This window comes from Cryptomeria japonica, chromosome 4 (assembly GCF_030272615.1).
Source record: "Cryptomeria japonica chromosome 4, Sugi_1.0, whole genome shotgun sequence".
NCBI lineage: Eukaryota > Viridiplantae > Streptophyta > Pinopsida > Cupressales > Cupressaceae > Cryptomeria > Cryptomeria japonica.
In genome coordinates, this window is record NC_081408.1 from 49,025,832 (window position 1) to 49,032,848 (window position 7,017).

The window sequence follows — 7,017 nt, forward strand, 5'->3', positions numbered from 1 at the left end:
AAGACACACTTGCTTAAAGCAACAATGCTCAAATGATATACCTATAGTAATAATGCATAAGATGAAATGAGATGGGATCCTTTTTGCTCCAAAATGGGGGATATTTATAGGATTTCCAAGGCCAAGGGTGAGGTGGCAGGAATCAACGGTCAAGATCGAGTCTGAAGATATCAATGGTGAAATTGGAGGAGGTTGAAGAAGAGGTTGGAGGAAAAGACACTTGTCATCTCTATGGTGACAAGTGTCAAGGAGCTTTGCTCATAAAAGGGAAAGTGTCCAAGATAGGAGACATGTGGCCAAAGTGCCATGTGTCTCAAGAAGAAAATATCCACACCATAGGAGGTTAGGATAAGGAGGTTAGAATGTGCAAGATAGGATAGGGTTAGGCAAACCCAAGGTTAGGTAGAATGGGTTGGGTTAGAGGGATGATTAGGTTAGGTGGTTAGAAGTTAGGAGGCATGTGGGTAATTTGAATTTAAAAATTCAAATAATAGGAAAAGACTAATTAATTCTCAACAACTCATAAATTGATTTGTTTTAATTAATTAGGGGATTAGAAGAATTGATTGAAATGGGGGGAGGATTAATTAATCAAAGGGGACTATTGAAATGAACCTATTAAATAAATCCTTAGATTTATTAATAAGTAGATGAAAGGGAGAATTTAATAAAATTGCTAATGAATTCAATTAAATTAGGGAGGAGGATTAATTAAATAATTACTTATTTAATTAATTATCTTCAGACCATTTTTAGGTGTATACACAATAATTACAAGATGTTTTTACAAATAAAACCTTTCGGATCCCAGACTTATGTCAGCTTCACTGAAGTGCTAGATGTCGGTGTCGGTGCTGGTGATGACCCTGAATACTCTAATGCTGGTATCTGTCGGTGTATGCCTCCAAATGTCGGTATATGCCTTCAATATAATTTTGTTGCCATCAATGACAACATATGAATCCAATGAGTGTCAATTGCCAACAATTTCCCCCTTTGGCATTGATGGAAACACTCATGTGAAAAATGGATTCCCTGCCTGTTCAACTGAAACATGAAACATGCTCCCCCTAAGCTGATTGACTTTGTCTGCAATATACTCTGTCGATATCCTCCCCCTAGGATTATATACATATTTTTCACATAATATACACTCCCCCTTTGGCATCAATGCCAAAGATCGGTGAAAGAATTGAAAGAATAATTACAGATTGCTTTACCAGAGCTTGACCATTCTCAAGATTTCCGGGTAAGCTTTCTCTAGCAACTATACATAGGTATCCCAATCGGTTTTGAATGTTTCAAATATGGATATAAGTCCACTCAGTAAATGTGCAAGTGTTTCTTTCTCAGTGACTTCTATCAGTGTGGGCTTCACAAGCATATCCATACATTCCCTCTTATGTACACCAAGTAAATCCAATCTTGGACTCACCAAACCTCTGAGACTCCTTGCTCTCTGAATGATCTTGTCTCTTTCCTTTTCAAAAACAGAAACTTGGTTCTCCAAAGTCAAAATTTGTCCATCAATGGAAGTTGTGAGTGAAGTTAGTCCATCAAAAGAATTAGCAATATTAGCAATTTTTTCATGTAATTCCTTTAACCTCTTATCTACAATTGTTGTAAGAATATTTATATTACAACAGACCTTGTAGATGTTAGTACACTGTTTCAAATAATTTTCAATGAGTACAAGTTTCTCTTCAACCTTCCTCTTCTTTGTCTCAATAATCTGGTCAAAAGCGACTTTCTTGGCCAGAGTAAATCTTTCAAGTGCTTTCTTGTCGGAAATTTGCTGCAATGATTGAAATTTTTTAGATATGTGTTGTGTCAATGCCTTAAGCTTGCCGGAAGGGATTGCTTCATTTTCAATCATACAATTAGGAATCAATCTATGCAAAACTGTTATTGATTGATCTATTATTCCTTTATCTACAAATCCTTCCTTCATTAGCTTTTGAGTAGCCATCATCATTTGCTCTGTGGGACTCATCTCTATGATTGATTTCTTCTCAACTTGATAAGTGTCAATTGCCAAAAGTTTTGTTGGGGAATCAACTGTCAGTTTAGTCTCCTTTTCATTATCTTCCTTATCCTCTCTTGATGTATCCCTTTTCTCATCCTCTTTGTCACTGGTGGCTTCACCACTTGGTGCAGTATCTGTTACTGTCGGTGGAGTATTATCCACAATATTATCTGTAACCTGTACATTATCTATATTGCCTTACCCAGACTGTACAAATGGTGTCTCTGTCGGTTTAGTCTATACACTCTCATTAGTTTTAGGACTATCTGTCGATTCATTCAAAATTTGATTTGAACTTCCCAAAATTCCTTTCCCTTTAGATTTGTCTGGAATGGTGGGAGTTGTTGCCTTATAAAATTCTTCTTAAGAAGTGAGAAAATTAGGATTCTTTTGGAAGAATTTGGCCCAACCATCTCTGGTCTCATTTATTATCTCATTGACTCTACCCATCATTAGGCCTATTTGTCAGGTTTTGCTGCTAAAGATTGTTCTATTTGCAACATCTATACACCTTTTCATTTCCTTATTATTTATAGAGCCACACATGCTCAAAAGTTCAACTTCTTTAATTTCTCTGTCCCTCCCGATTGCATCTAATATCCTTGCATTTAACTTACTATATAATGATAAGGGATTTTCCTTAAAAATCTCTACCAAAGCATTCTTATATATGTCTAAATATAACAAAATTACTTCTTCTATTTTATTTTGCTCATTATCATCTAAATCTTCATAAAAATTTGACACATTCTTCAAAATTCCATCTTTAGTTACCTCATCAATTAACTCTACACAAGTCATTTTACCAGATTCAGTTGCTTCATCACTCTTTTTCTTCTTGTTGGGGGTTGCAGGAGTAGATGGAGCAGGTTGCCTCTTCTGAGTAGGTTTTCTTGTCAAAGGTGTGGTTGCAGTTGTTACCTTTTAATTAGCTTCCTCTTTGGTTCCACCTTCTTCTCCTCTACCAGAGGCTTGTTATCTTTCTTCCTTTGTACCCTTATGAATGCAAGAGGTTGATTATCCTTTGGATCAGAGTTCGAAGTGATAGAAGAAATGAAATTTTTACGCCTCTTCACCTTAGAAGCACTAGTTGTTGCTTGTGGATCTACCGGTTTAGATCCAAAACCTAGTTCTGTATCTATCCTATGAATTACATTCTGAACAAATGCAGACATTTTGTCTATTTTCTTTTCTCTTCTTTTCTTGTTGAAGCCAATTTTGAGCTCAAGAGTCTTCTCCTCTACAGTGTCAAAGTGTTCAGCCTTTTCATCCAAAGGAGCATCAATCAACATTTTAGCATATAGCTCCAAGATGTTGTCATCTACTTCATAAACTAATTCAATGACCCATATAGTTCTAGGTTACACTGCTTCCATGAGTGTCTCATCTGTTTTTACCATGAAGCAAATATCAGTGGAGTATTTCTCCATAATGTATTTAGAGATTCTTTCCCTCAGTCTCATGTTCTCCTGAAAAGTTTTGAAGTATCCCCAAAGCTTCTCATCCCTGTTACTACCAAGACCGGTTATTACATCTTTGATCTGCATACTTACCGGTATGTCATGAGCCCAATGTTTCTTTCCCAAACCCGGTAGCTCATTCATGAAGTACAACATAAAACAGACAATAAGATTGTCAAACCGAAAAGTTCCTTTCTTAACACCTTTGATCTTGCCACGATTAATCATTAATTCACTCCTTAACCATTCACACAAGTCACACTTTTTATTATTGTTTATCATTTGGTGTGCAGCATGGATACAGGAACTGGCAACAGTGTTCAATCAACTTGATTGAGTTACCTTGTAGCCAATGATCATGTTGGCAAATTTCACATATGTGTCTTTGATGGTGTTGAACCTCATTGATCTTCCATCGTGGGTTGCTCCAGTGAGCTTCTCAACCGTAGTGTTGGAGTTCTTCTTTCCTGGTTCCTGTCCAACTTTAGGTAAGCTAGTGACCGCCTGAATTGCTTCTTTGGTGATCATGTGAGGCTGGTCTAGCCAAATAAATTCATTACGGACCCTGCTCAGAATATATTTGATCACTTCATCCTTGAATTTTGGTATATGCAGGATTCTGGTTAACCCTGGATCTTCAATAATTTGATATTCTAGTTTGATTATTCCTAAGCTTCCTAGTATCACAGACTGATAAATTCCCTTGATCTCCTCAGTGCCTAAATCCTCCAATGTGTCGTGAATGTAGGCCCTGACATCTTCCACATAAACCACGCCATCGGGAACCTTCGAAAACACACCAGTAGAGTCTTCCTTCATAGCAATTTGGGAAAATTCCTTGAAAATAGGCCTAAGCCTATCCTTAACCTCAACAATAGTGGGATTCATAATGAAAGTAGGAGCATATGATGATCCGGATGCCATTTCAAAGAAATACCTAGAAAACAGTCGTCGATTGAGGGGTTTTGATTACTTCTCAGATGACTGCTGAAAATTCTTTGGAATGCCTTTGCTCGCTCTAGTTTGCTCGAGTGTTGGGTGAGTGAAAATGAGTCCATTTTCCCTTTTTATCAGTGAGTAAACCCTAATTCATCACTGTCATAAATGCTCAGTGATGTACCCTACCAGATGTTGGTTTCACAATTTTATGTCAGATAAACCTCCATCAATGATCAATACCACTTTCCAGATCTCTTTCTAGATCTCTTTCAGGGAATATGCAAGATTCGCAATGAATTTGCCAACCCCTAAGGCGTATGCCTTAGTTACCAGTTGAATTTCTTGCTGGTGCATGAATGCTCTGTTCTACCGGTGGAGTTACAAGTGCAGTTACCGGTGTAGTTGCATCTCTACTTGGTTCTTTAGATTTTCTAACTCATCTCTTGGTGTGATCTTGTTGTATTTCATCTACCTTCTGCTTTCCTATCTCATTTGCTTTATCATTGTTAACCGGTGTAGTCATGCTTCTGCAGTACTTAGCAATATGACCTATTTTGTTGCATGCATAACATGTAACATTATTCTTTTGAATTGCTTTGACATATCCAGTGCCATTCCTTGACCTACATTGATTAGCCAAGTGTCCAAACTTTCCACATGCATGACATTTAACATTCATTTTGCAATCTTCTGACTTATGACCATACTTCTTGCAATTTGTACATTGACCGGGAATTGAATTGTAGTTTTGATTTGCTCTATTTCTACATTGTCTAGCCATATGCCTAAATTTATTACAGACAAAGCATCTACCATTGAATTTGTAAGCATTATATTGTCTTATTAGTTTCCTCTGGTCTAATGAGTTCTGCATACCGGTTGCCTGATCTTCATTTGTAGTACGAGAGCTTTCGCCTTGTACAAATCCAAGTCCTCTAGAATCTTCACTTTGCCTTTGTCTTTTCAATAAATGATCCAACTGTACAGTACTGATCCTTAATTTTTCTTTATATTCACTTACAGTAGTTAGATCATCTCTTAGAGTCATTATTTGTCTTTCTAGCTCTTGTTCATTATTCTAGGATTGTCCCAAATCAGTTCTCAACAGATTATTCTCATGAGTCAATCTGCCACATTCTTTCGATTTATTTTTCATAGATATAGCAAGATTTTCTTCCTTCTTCTTTATGTCCTAAATATCTTTTGATAACCTTGTAGTCAGGTCTTGTCTTTCATTCTTCATGAGCATGTTTTCTTGACTCAGTTTCTGACATTGTTCCTTAAGTGCATTTTTCTCTTCATCATCCTGGTTTTGCAAAAGTTCATTTCTCTTAGCTTGAGCAGATAATAACCTTTCTTGTAGAACAAGAATGAATTCATTAGCAGAATTCAATTCATCTTGCAGTTTTAATTTCTTCATCCTTTCAGCATCATAATCCTCAAGTGCCATCTCAAGTTGTTTCTCCATAGCCATGTTCAATGATTCCAGTTTCAGGATCTTCCTCAAGTTGTTAAACTTCCTCCGAGGTACCAAGCTCTGATACCAATTGTTGGAATACAATGAATCCAAGAACACTGAGAGGGGGGGTGAATCAGTGTTTTGTCGGTAAAATAAGATTTTAACCTTTTATAACATACACATATAAACTGGTAAATGAAAAAACATATAACATGAGGTAAATAAATCAGCCACATGAATAAACACCATAACACACTGAATTTATACGTGGAAAACCTCAAAGAGGAAAAAACATGATGGGATTTGTGACCCACAATACCATTTCACTGGCCATATGAAAGATATTACATAACATGGGGGCCTCCACATGCAAGAAGGCACACTGCTCAACACAAAAGAGTCTCACTGACTACAAGCTTCTGTTGAGATAAAATAATACTGGTGAACTCACAAAATGCATTTGCAATGCTAAAAAGAGTTTAGGTTAAAGCTTTATTCTATACCGGTTCATAAACCCTGAACCCTTCAACCGATATCTCCTTTCCTCCAAGAATGTTTTACAAACCATCTACTGATCATAAAATGATATTACATTCGCATACAAATGACCTACATACATATCCTTTGCATCACCTTGTCATGCTTCCTTGTCATATATCAAAAAATGTCCTAACAAACTGACTTATATGCCTTATGTTGGCTTACAATACAAAAAGATATTCAATGTCGGTCCTATACAATAATTACAAGATGTTTTTACAAATAAAACCTTTCAGATCTCAGACTAATGTCGGCTTCACTGAAGTGCTGGATGTCGGTGCCAGTGCTGGTGATGACCTTGAATACTATAATGTCGGTATTTGTCGATGTATGCCTCTAAATGCCAGTATATGCCTTCAATAGAATCTTGTTGCCATCAATGACAACATATGAATCCAATGAGTGTCAATTGCCAACATTTATTTCTATCATCTTTCTGAAAGATTATGTCAGCTTCCAAGGTGGCGTTAATCTCTTTGTGTGGCTATTATATTTAGTTATTGCATGACTATTTTGAATGCCTTGGCCAACTCAACTAATATGCGGTGGAGATGCATTTCCAGAAAACCTTTGGTGGAGAAGAAACATGTGGC